At 42.4% G+C, this 12,380-nt stretch overlaps 1 pseudogene across 1 annotated transcript; it reads left to right on the top strand.

Annotated features, from left to right (window-relative positions):
- The first annotated feature begins 442 nt into the window (after nucleotides 1–442).
- LOC306947199 (D(1) dopamine receptor pseudogene) lies at nucleotides 443–1,780 on the top strand (annotated as a pseudogene). Its single transcript has one exon. The product of its transcript is annotated as a D(1) dopamine receptor pseudogene (transcript).
- The last annotated feature ends 10,600 nt before the right edge of the window (nucleotides 1,781–12,380 follow it).

Genomic DNA, 12,380 nt, shown 5'->3' with positions numbered 1-12,380 from the left:
CCATGCTGGAGAGGTCTGAGGCTTCCACGCTCTGGGTTTCTCGACTCAAGAGTAAACAGCAAAACAGAGTTGCTACACTGTAGTGAGAAGGCAGCTTCCACAGCATCCTCCCAGATTTAGTAGCGCTCAGTGTGGGCAGATGCCAAGCATTACCCTGCTCTTTAGGAAACCAGGCATCTCATTGCAGTCTACTCGGCACTCACGCAGGAACACGCCGTGCGCTGTGAAGGCTCTGACGAGCACTGCCCCTCTGCTGGTAGGCGGCCGCGGCTCTGCCCAGCAGCACAGAACCAGCCCTCGGGGGCCCATCCGTCCGACCTCCTCGGCCGCCGCACTCCGGGACGATGCTAAGCAGCGAGGCGGTGCCTCCGCCTCGCAGTCACCGGCAGAGAGCAGCACCGGGCACGGCAGGGTGCGGTGAGTAGCCCGAGGCGCGGCCCTCATGGCGAGCTCGGCGGGCGGCCCGAGAGCACTGCAGGCACTGACGGGCTGCCTGCTGGGCGCCCTGGTGCTGGGCACGCTGGCGGGCAATGCTCTGGTGTGCCTGGCTGTCCTGCGCTTCCGTCACCTGCGCACAAAAGTCACCAACTGGTTTGTGCTGTCGTTGGCCGTCTCTGACCTCTGCGTGGCCATCCTGGTGATGCCTTGGAAGGCAGTCACTGAGGTGGCCGGTGGCTTCTGGCTCTTCGGCAGCCACTTTTGTGACACCTGGGTGGCCTTTGACATTATGTGCTCCACCGCCTCCATCCTCCACCTCTGCATCATCAGCCTGGACCGGTACTGGGCCATCGCCAGCCCCTTTCGCTACGAGCGCCGGATGACGCAGCGTCTGGCCTGCGCCATGATCGCCCTGGCCTGGGCCCTCTCCATCCTCATCTCCTTCGTCCCCGTGCAGCTGCACTGGCACAAAACCAAGGACAGAAGGCACCCCAGCTCCCTCTGCGATGTCAGCTTGAACGGCACCTACGCCATCACCTCCTCCCTCATCAGCTTCTACATCCCTGTGGCCATCATGATCGTCACCTACACCAGGATCTATCGCATTGCCCAGGCCCAGATCCGCCGCATCTCCACCCTGGAACGAGCAGGCGGGCAGTGCCCAGCCCACAGCAAGGAGCCTGCCTCCAGTCTGCGGAGCTCCCTGCGCAAGGAGACCAAGGTGCTGCAGACCCTCTCCATCATAATGGGAGTCTTTGTTTGCTGCTGGCTGCCCTTCTTCCTGCTCAACTGCATGCTACCTTTCTGCCAGCCTGAGAGCGACAGCAAAGGGCAGTCACCATGTGTCAGCCAAACCACCCTCAATGTCTTTGTATGGTTTGGCTGGGCCAACTCTTCAGTGAACCCAGTCATCTATGCTTTCAATGCAGACTTCCGTCGGGCTTTCAGCAACCTGCTGGGCTGCCAGTCCCTCTGCTGCAGCACCACCAGGGCTGCAGTAGAGAGAGTCCACCTCAGCAATGAGCTGGTCTCCTACCACCAGGACACCACCTGCCAAAAGGAAGGAGCCACTGCCACCATGCCACCCACCACTGTCACAGCCTGGGCACAGCCCGGGCCCCATGCAGTAAGTCCTCAGCAGGAAGACAGAGAGGAGCTCCCCATGGAGAAGAGGCTCATGAGTGCGCCAACACAGGCTATCCCAGGCAGCAGCCCCAAGTGTTGTCGTGTGACAGCCACTTTGCAATTGGACTATGGGTCAGAGCTGCCCCTGGAGACTATTAATGCCTTTACAGGGCTTGACAGGCATGAGAGACACCGTCACCCCATTCCAGAGGGATAAGTAACTGCATGTTTCACACACACAGCCATCGCACAGAGACAGCTCACTGCCTACAACATGAAGCATGCCCATATTCTCAAAAAATCCCAAACCAGAGGGATGGGAAACATTGTTTTTACCCCAGGGGAGTGACACATGTATTATAAACCCCATTCCAAAAGCACACAGCAATCACATGTTGACCTCTTCTCACTGCCACCTTCACCTCTTACCCTCTTTTATAGCAGGTAGATATTTCCCACATATCTGGTTGCCCCAGCTCTTCAGTCAAACTAACTTGTGATACTGAGAATTGTGTAATAACAAAATTTACATAGAAAACCTACTCTCTTAGATGTAACTACTAAAAACAGTGGTTTTTTTGTTGTTGTTGTTGTTGTTTGTTTTTTTGTTTTTCCCTCTCATGGTTTCATATGATATAGGTACATACAGGTCTGAAAGTTTTGTTTGGTTTTAGTTCCAGGTTTATTTCAAAGCCATGTGTCTGGATTTATACAAAATAATCTGTGTTTACACTTTAAAAATTGCTTAATTAAAACATCATCTTCTGTTGAGTCGGAAGATTGCTCAACCCCTAGAAAATCCATCTGTTGTTATGAAGGATCCTGAGCAGTTCCAGGTATCAAACTCTGGAATCAGCATTTAATGATGTGGATCTAGGCTGTTCCTAGCGATTACCCACCTTTTAACATCACCCACTCAACCAGAATTTAACAGCTGTCATTCAGTACACTCAGTGCCTCACCTGGGGAGCAATCCTGAACAAACCAGTATTTCCTTAAAAGAGATAGATCATTGTTTTTGTTGGTTTGATTCTCTTTGGTTATATTCTCAGTGATCATATATGAACTGCACATGGATTCAGAAGCTAAAGGATTGGTATCAGTTTATTTGAGGATTTTTCTTGCTACATTTCTTCCTCCTTGCACAAATCAGAAAGTCATATTGTAAGAGTGGCAGCATCTTTTATCTCCTCCAAAAGAACAAGACTACATTCTAAAGCTGCAAGGCATCTCATCTCACTCCACAGTGTTCCACAACAGAGCCATACTGGAATGTCCTGGCACACCAATAAAAACAGTCCTGATGAGCAGCCCCTTACTGCCTGCCACACTCCTGTCTCTGGTGCAAGAAATTATTGTTCACTGGAGACTTTAACATCTATTTTTTTTTTTATTTTTTAAGTATGTGCACAGACTCATTATTAATGATAAAAGTTGCTAATCAATAGAAAGGAAAAGTCTACCTACCCACAAGGTTTGCTCTTGTTTGAGAGCTGTCTGCCCTAGCAAGACTTTTGTACTCAACTGATGAAAACATATATGACAGAATGGGTTGCAGAAACTAGGTGGTGAAAGCCTTATTTGAGCAATGTTCTCTTAAGAATAATCAGCACCAATGCCCGGTAGCTGGTCATATTTGTGCTAAGAATGGAAAAGGTTTTTTGTATCACTTCTTTTGGTTATGTTTTAAATAAGATTCACTAAGAAGTCAGATTGTGCCTAGAAATTAATGGGTATTGACTTAAGGAAGAAAACAGCTTGGCCTTTACTTCCAAAGCTTACTAAATGGACAGTTTAGAATTGCTCTTGAGTGATTCTGGAAAAATTTCATAGAATTGTAGAAAGTTTGTTAGTACCTAACTTATAGTGGTCTTTATTGATGTGCAGATGATACAAAGTACGATATCTTACAGCTGTACAAACTGTTGTAGTAAACAAAATGTAATGCTCAAGCCTGTAACAAACTTCAGAGATACTATACTATAAATTGTTTATACTCCTTTTAAGTGGTATATTACTGAAGGTGCTTCACGCGAAAATTACACTGCAGAGCCCTCCACTGCATCCGTTGATGATTTAATAATAATATATAAATATTGATATTGTATGTATTCGGATTTTCCTAAAGTGGGGAGGTTCTTGAATGATAACCTCGCTATCACACACCTCACTAGCCCAAGCAGCTCCCTGAGCAGTAAATGAGCAACACCTCTGTTGCTAAGAACTTTTCTCATTGATTGACTGTGATTTCTGTTTGATATTTTTCTTGCAATTGAACAAGCAGCTGAGTTACATAAGGCAAGATTCAATTAATACCATTAGGCTCAAGTGTGATGAGATGTATTAGAATTACAAGAAAAATCCAAAGGTTCATTTCAGCAGGACTTAAGAGACAAAATTCTTTCATATTTGCACCATTACAATCCCTTAGAAGAGGCACTTTCCAAAGTAGAACTTCAGCAGCACTTCATCTGCTTCTGGGTTACTTCCAAACACCAAACAAATAGTGAAGGTGTTGTTTTAGGACATCTACACAGGGCTATTCCTTAAGCACAAATTTCATAACTCAGATCAATAGATGCTCCTTTATGTGCTGACCATATGTGAGGTATTTCTCTGCCTGAAAGAAGTTCAGTTTCATGCCTAGCTTCCCACTTACTGTACCATTAATGTCAAGATGACCTAAAAAATAGCCTTCAAATATCCTTGGTGTCAAAATGGTCCAACCTGACAGATTCCACATCTGAACACTTATTAAGCAAGGTCTAAATATACTAATCAAAACATCTTCCAGCTCCACCACAGTATACCTTGCAGGGCTTTATGATGTGTACCAGCTGCCTTCTCTGCTAAGGCAAATAATTCCCGTTCTCTTTTCCTTCTGGCAGTACTAGTATCTAGTACTAGATGTACTAGAACACCACATTGAGACAATGTTTCATCTTGTTTTCTAAGCAATATTTTTCAGAAGTTAACTACAATACATGCATATACTTGACACTGGTTCCATTTTTGTGTTCTGTTGCCTACTGCTTACTTGTTTGCTTGTCATGTCATTTACATTACATTTTAGTTTGCATTATACACAAACTTTCTGCGATTGCCATTTTCTAAGAAGCCTGTTACATCTGCAGCATTGCCCCAACACATACCTGTTTCAGGAACTAGAAGGTACTGAAAAATCATGTGTTGCTTGTTTTGCATGAGAAAACATGAAGCCTTGTGACATTGTTGCAATTCAAACCTTAATAACAACAACAAAAAAGAACTAAAAAACAAAACCAGTTTCAAAGTAAACTCCATTTCACCTAAATCCTAACACATAAAGCCTGAGATTTGCTCCCAACCCCCTCTTTCCAGCCTTCTAACCTAGAGAGAAATACCTGTTTCACACATCATCTTTCTTGTTCCCAAATGCACACAGACGTGCAGCTACTGCAGAAACGTTTCCAGCTTCAGCTCTTCCCACAAATCAGTGCTCCATCACTAAATGATAAACAAAGCAGTAGAGAAGAAAACCAAAAGGAAACCATCACAAAAGTAAACATGGTTCACAATCTCAAGTCTAAGCGGCCACTTCACACAGCAAAAACCAGTGCAGTCGTACAGATGTGCAGATTTACGTTTAAATAAGCTTTTCAATTCTTCCACTTGGATGTTTTCATGACGGGCACTTCATGGAAGCCTGTGACAGTTCTGTTAGCCTTTATATACTGCAAAAAGTGGTTCCGAAGTATTGGAGGAGATGATGCTTTTCCAAAATTAGTTTTCCTTCCTCCTTCCTTTATTTCTTCCTAAATGCACTCATTTGCTTTGCTGAGTTGAAAATATCAATGTAAAAGAAGCCAAGGTCATACCTCAACCATGTGTGTGTACATAAATATATATATATATATCTATATATCTCCTGCTGGTACTAAGATGATATCTTAACATTGCATTTAAACCTTAATTTCAGTGAAAAACAGCTGACCTAAGTAGCAAAAGAGAAATCTGTTGCACCACTCAGTTGTCACAAGCATCTGCTGCTTTGTTGTTGCCAAAATCATGTCTCTCGTGTTGGATTTCAGATGCTGCACCTACACATACCAGACACCACATGAAGTGAATGAATTTCAATTAGTTGACTTTTTCCTCAGTAAAAACAATGTTGAAAAATTAATCCTTCGCTCTCCATAAGCTGCTTTTTCCCAAGGGGCTGAGAAACACCATCCATCCAGTGCCCCATGTGGTGCCTGGAAGCGGTTTCATCACCACAGTTACATGACAACCACCACCAAACTTTTCATTTATCTCGTTGTTATAACCTAAGTCACTTTTCTGAATCCTCCCCCTTTCCCTGCACACAGGAACACGCAGCTGGCAATACCACCACATACTGCCTATTCCTCAGAGTTATTGTTTTAAGCACTGCTTTAAATTTACACCGAAGAGCACAGATTTTCTCCTAGCATATTTGGCTTCAACAGATTTCTAGTAATTCAAGTCTGGGCTTGTTATCCTTTATTCATCCTTGCCTCCAATCATTCAAGACATTTTAGAAAACCCAGTGAACAACACCTGGCCTATACCCACAGTCCATATTTTTCTGTGCTATCTATACAATAGGATAACTGCCTAATAGTGAAAGTTCTGAAAACATTAAGAAATATATATATAAGAAAGAAAGGAATAAAAGAAAGAAGGGAGAGACTATTTAGAAGGGTCTGCTGTGATAGGACAAGGGAAAATGGCTTCAAACTACAAGACGGGAGACTTAGATCAGACATAAGGAAGAAGTTTCTTACGCTATGAGTGATGAGGCACACACGTTGCCCAGAGAGGTGGTGGGCACCCCAGCCCTGGAGACAATCAAGGTCGGGCTGGAGGGAACTCTGAGCAACATGATCTAACTGTGGATGTCCCTGGTCTTTGCAGGGGAGTTGCGCTGGATGACCTTCAAGGGTTCCCTTCTGACTCAAACTCTTCTATTTTATGACTTACTGAATGAAGTGAAGATACCTGATTCAGCATGGGAAACTCCCCAGACTCTGACTAAATGAACGGAAAAAGTGATGCAGATGGGATAATACATTCTGGTTTTGCACACTTGCTGCAATTGTTGCTGCTAATAAAGCTGAATTAACCAGAAATCATACTGAAAAGTGACAAGTTGTAATGATATTTAGTAGCTATGTAGAGCTTGGTTTGTCTTTTGTTTGATGGTCAATCTGAAAACTCTTTCCAGTGTTCCACCTACATTTCAGGAAATAAAAATATGAAAAAACAGAAAATGAACTATCAGTTTTCCAAAGTAACTTAAATAAATGTATGCATAAAATAACAGTGCATAAGGTGTTTACGGATGACCAGATCAGTAATATGGTCACCAAAAGCAGCATCACAGAAAATGTTCTTGGTATTTGTTGATAGAGGGAAGAAATTATATAACAGAGCTGAGTTTCAAGGCAGCAAACCAGTGATTAGACATTTTGTCTCTTACATTTAGGATTTAGGATTATAGCAGAACATTAGCACTGTCAGCCCAATAAATTAAATCAACTGATAATGATAATTAATAACCATAATATTCTCTCTTTAAGCAAGCATATTTCACAGTATGGACCCAGTGCTTCTAAGCCATGAGTTCCCACCAGACTGGTAAGATCTGCCTGCTGTGCTGCCAGCCTCCATCTAAAGCTCTTCAAGAGCTTAAAAAAGAAAACAGCTGTGCTGTCATAACCCAGAGAGCCCTCTGCTACAGTCACTCCTGCTATTAAGTCTTTCACATTCACAGCAATGATCAATAGAAACTTTCTGCTCAGTTACTGCTCCAGTTAGGAAAAAAGAATTACTAATATTTACTAATATTTTCAAGAGTATGTTCCTTCTCCAGTGCAATGGCACTTGTGGGCAGGGTCTGTTCCACGTGAGTAAGATACCTGCATGGTGCTCTGCTTCATCATTCTTAGGCTCAGCTGTAGCATGGTTGCAATGAAACATGTTCTTCCTCACTAACATTATATTCTCACTTAGATTAAAAGATTTCAGTGGCAAAAGATCCCAAATTTAGCAAGGGATAGTATGTGGTAAGAAAGGAAAAACTCATCATGGCATATCACTCTTAGAGATATTATAGCTCTACTTAAACACAACACCAAGCTGATTTTAATTTTTTTAATACAAGAGCCACAAACTGTATGTTGTCAAAGTTGGCACAGGCTTGTACAGCCTGTGTATTCTGGCTCATTAAAAATCATTAGTTTGTAGGGCAGGCCCAACCTCCTCTTTAGATCACATATAACAGTGTTTTCCCACTGCTTCAAGATGATCAGGTAAAGCCTCTGTGCAAGCATCAAAATACACACTATCCTACAGTAAAGGTGTGCTGTGCAGTCGTGTGGCTTTTTTTCTTTGGGAGGATGGGGGGGAGAGACAGGATATAGATCATTGGATACATGACACCTTTCACAATTAATTTTTGACATTTACTCTTCCTTGTAAGTCTTCATGCCAGCACACATCATGGAAAATCAAATGTCCAGCCTCAGACCGTTAGCAGCTTGGTAAAAGGATTAAGCCCTGAATAAACTGAACACCTGAACTTTCTCAAAGTTCAGGCAGGATACTTCATAGGGATGACAGAAAACATTACTCATGTTGCATTTTTTCTCTTAAAAAAAAAAAAAACAGACTATTTGTTAACAAAATAAAACATTTTGTTAAACCTACCAGGTCAGCCTGCTTAAAATACATGTACCATTTAGGTTCTCTAGAATTTGCACTGGAAAAAATCACAGATCAGACCTTTCGTTCTAGAAACCAACATTTTAAAACAATTGCATTGCAATATTTGGATTTGAAGTGGTCTATTCAAACCATAAGATATTTAATCTATTTTCAAGAGATCAGTCTTCCACTTACTACTTGTTTGTCAAATACTTACCATTTTTATTTCTTTTTTGAGACATGCTTCAACTTTTTCTTTTTGTGAAACCCTCCAAACTAACATCTTCAGAACGTTCCTTACATTTCACACAAAGAAAAATAAGAAATCCCACCCCTGAGCTTTCTTACAATCATAGAATCGCAAGGTTGGAAACGACCTTCAAGATCATCCAGTCCAACCACCCTCCCATTCCCAGTGTCACAAGCTACTAACCATCTCTCGTAACTCCTCATCCAGGCGCCTCTTGAACACTGCCAGGGATGGCGACTCCACCACCTCCCTGGGCAGCCATTCCAGTGCCTGACCACCCTTTGAGAGAAAAAGCTTCTCCTAACGTCCAACCTAAACCTCCTCTGGTACAACTTCTGGCCATTTCCTCGGGTCCTACTATTTGCCTGGGAGAAGAGGCCAGAACCTTTTGCACCACAACCTCCCCTCAGGAAGTTGTAGAGTGCAATGAGGTCTCCCCTGAGCCTCCTCTTCTCCAGACTGAACAATCCCAGCTCCCTCAGCCGCTCCTCATAAGACTTGTGCTCCAGACCCCTCACCAGTTTTGTTGCCCTTCTCTGGACACGCTCCAGGGCCTCAATGTCTTTCTTGTAGTGTATTGAACACAATACTCAAGGTGCGGCCTCACCAGTGCTGAGTACAGGGGGACGATCACCTCTCTGCTCCCGCTGGCCACACTATTTCTATTTCTTGGTGGTGTGTACGTGTTTCCTCCCACAGAGGAATGGGGATCTCATGCTGCACACCAGGCTTCACGCTAACAGCTGCCTGATATCCTCACACTGTGCCTGCTGCGTCTTGAATAAAACTGCTCTCACACACCATTTGATACAAATATTCTGTATTACCTTTCTAATAACTGATTTGCATCATTTAGCTCTCTCTCTCTCTCTTTTAGTCTTTGCTGACTCTTCTCATTTAAATTATGAAATGAAAATCTTCCTTTCCCAGCACACTGGTCATCTCCACTAACATTGTGAAAGCCAGCAAAGAAATAGTCTTGAGATGTGTTTCTTGAGTTACAAAAAACTTCACTTTTCTAGAAGCATTCCGAAGATATTTTTCCTTTCATGCATCTAAAAGGGTAAAAGCCAATTTGAAGAAGGGAATGAACTTTTATCCTATAGCACTTGCATGGTTTTCGACTTAAAGTATGTCTGTCTGTTGCTAAAACAATAAGGAATGTATCTTCTGCCTCTTTAAATGATTCAGAATAACCAGCTAGAAGTCCTAAGAAAGAATTGGTCTTTTTTGGTATTCCAGTGAAATTCTCTTAAACAGTGATAGAAATCCTTCCTCTCTGCAATTTCCTTCACTATGTCAGGGCAGATGCTGATTTATTTTGAACCAGATTAAATAACAAAAGAGGGAAAGCTGAAGCTCAGCCTTTCACAAGGCTTACATTTTTGATCAGCTGATAAGAAAGCTGGAGTGGTGGAGGTATTTCAGCACAGCAAGCAAAACAAGGGGCATTGTCAGTGCCTGGGTCAGTCCATTAATTACGGAATGAAGATTCAAAATAGTGAAACAAGGTCACCTTTCTTCCCTGAAAGGTGACAATAAATCCTTGACATGCATCTGAAAAATGAAAATGAAGAAAAATCCTAAGTTTTCCCTTCCATGACAAGGGAAGAATAAGCACGGCAAGCTTAACATGTCTGAAAGAGAAGCATCCTCAAGGTGGAAGGCAGATAAGAAAACTCTGAATGGGTGGAATTTGAAATCAGAAAAAATACAAAGAAAAATTAGCAGGTACTTGTTTATCTCCTATCAAGAGTACAGCCTGAGTGGATAAAAAGCGAGTCAAAGCAAGGAATGAAAACACAGGATGCAGAGAACAAAGTGATTCCTATAGAGCAGTGGAATCACTACCAACAACCCAAATCACAAAGATCTCCTGAATTCCACTGTGAAAAACAGCACTGGAGATCAACAGATGTGTGACTCAGATCAGCTGAAAAAAAAAAAAAGCCTGCAGGAGTGAGAAATGGAAAAGGTGGTCTATATATTATTTTTTTTTTTTTTTTCCGCCAATGAATTAGGGGCAGCATCGTAGTCTGGGGTGATTCTGAAATGCCACCAAGACGGTATTCAGCAGCAGCATGACCTGGTAACTGAAAGGCAAATTTTAAACAGATTCTACAGCACAAGAAATTGTAAGTCTTCAAATCTCTGATCAGTGCTACAAATTTTTCTTAACATTTCTGTAATTTTTGCAAAAATCAGTCTTCTTAAGTGACAGGCTGAGTAGAACTTACTGGAATCTTATTGGCATGGAAGAAAAGAATTGGCCCACAACCAGGCAGTAAACCCAGACAAAGCCTTCACTCTGACCTTGGAGAAGCACTTCAGTAGGTTCTAGAAGAGACTTAAGAAGAAAACAAAATTTCAACAAGAAAGTTCTTGTTTCATTTTACTCCCACTGTACTCTTGGAAACAGGACCCAGATTTCAACTGTCTGCAAGTCAAATCTGATAATAATACATTAATGTTCAAATAATCTTACGATACCTCCCAGTAACCATGCTTATTCACCAGCTTGTGTTGGAAGAAAAATGAAACACGCTTAGTGACTTTGCTCTGAAGTACCCTATAGCTTGGAGAGCTGGGCACCATGCTGGGTAGGCCTAAATTGCCTTTCTGCCGGGAAAGGTTGAGACACCTGTCTCCCCATGGCTCTTCAGCCACCACTTCTTGTCTTTCATACCATCCAGATCTTGGCTTGTTCTCAACAAAAGCAGAATGAGGCTCTCAATTACTTGCCTCCCTGCAGACAACATTTATTACCACATGATTTTATTCTCTCAAGCCAAAAGCAAGAAATCTGAAGACTGGCATCTCAGACAAGTAGGTTAAACACAGCTATGTTCATGTAGTGTATTTAAATTCAGATCTACGAATCATCATTCTTTATACCACCTACTTCTCTGAAAAGGAACTTTGGATGACAGGCCTAGAGGCTGTGGCTACTTAACACCCACAAAGCAAGTCTATTCTTGCAATAATTATTGCTGCACTCTTATACAGTAAGAAGAATAAGCATCATTTTTCCCATTAACTGGAACTCAATTGAATTTTGAAAGATCCACACTCTGAAGTCAGAACCCTAACCTGATTGCCTGTATGCTATCTTCTATGTGGGTGAAATAGCCTATACATGGAAGAATCCTTTTTTGTCCAAAGAGTTAACAACAACAACAAAAAAACCCAGGATAATTCACCCACTGGTAAAATAACTGTGATTAAAGCTACGGACTGTGCTTCTGAAATGGAAAGATGTATAAGGAGACAGCTTCATGCAGTGGTTGAACATCTTCTATTGCTATGTTTTTCCTCTTAGTTCTTTTCTTGTTTAAGTTAATAAACCCACAGCTTAAAATAATTCATCTGAAGTCATATTCTTTAGGTCTGTAGCATACTCACTGTGCTTCTGCCCTCAGTCCTGTTGATCTTTAAGATCAGTCCTTAAAACTGTATACGACATCCCAGACAAGGGCTAGCTTCAAGCATCTTATGAGTGATACCCTTGATTCCACCTGCCTTTCACAGTTACACCACAAAAGTCTCTGCTTCAGCTTGTGATTCTCCGAAGCCTTACATGGGTTTGTTTCTGCAGCGCTGTTATTCAGTCAGCTTTCCTTATCCTGGAGATGCACAGACCTGTATCCTATGATTCTCTGCACTGACCTGACTCCCATGCTTTAGACTGTTTTGGGAGTGCTTATGTCAGCCTTAATCCAGATTCGAGCCTGACTCCAAACTGCAATCTAACCCAGCACAACTGTAAATCCTTCCAGTTTCTCCCTACATGAGTCTACTTATTTAGAAGGACAGGGCCATTAACTTCCAAGAGGTTTCAGGTTCTCTATAGATATAAAGC

The sequence above is a fragment of the Tetrao urogallus genome (genome assembly GCF_951394365.1).
Source record: "Tetrao urogallus genome assembly, chromosome: 5".
In the NCBI taxonomy this organism is placed as follows: domain Eukaryota; kingdom Metazoa; phylum Chordata; class Aves; order Galliformes; family Phasianidae; genus Tetrao; species Tetrao urogallus.
Note: the sequence above shows the minus strand (reverse complement) of the source record. Positions and strands in the feature narration are given on the sequence as shown.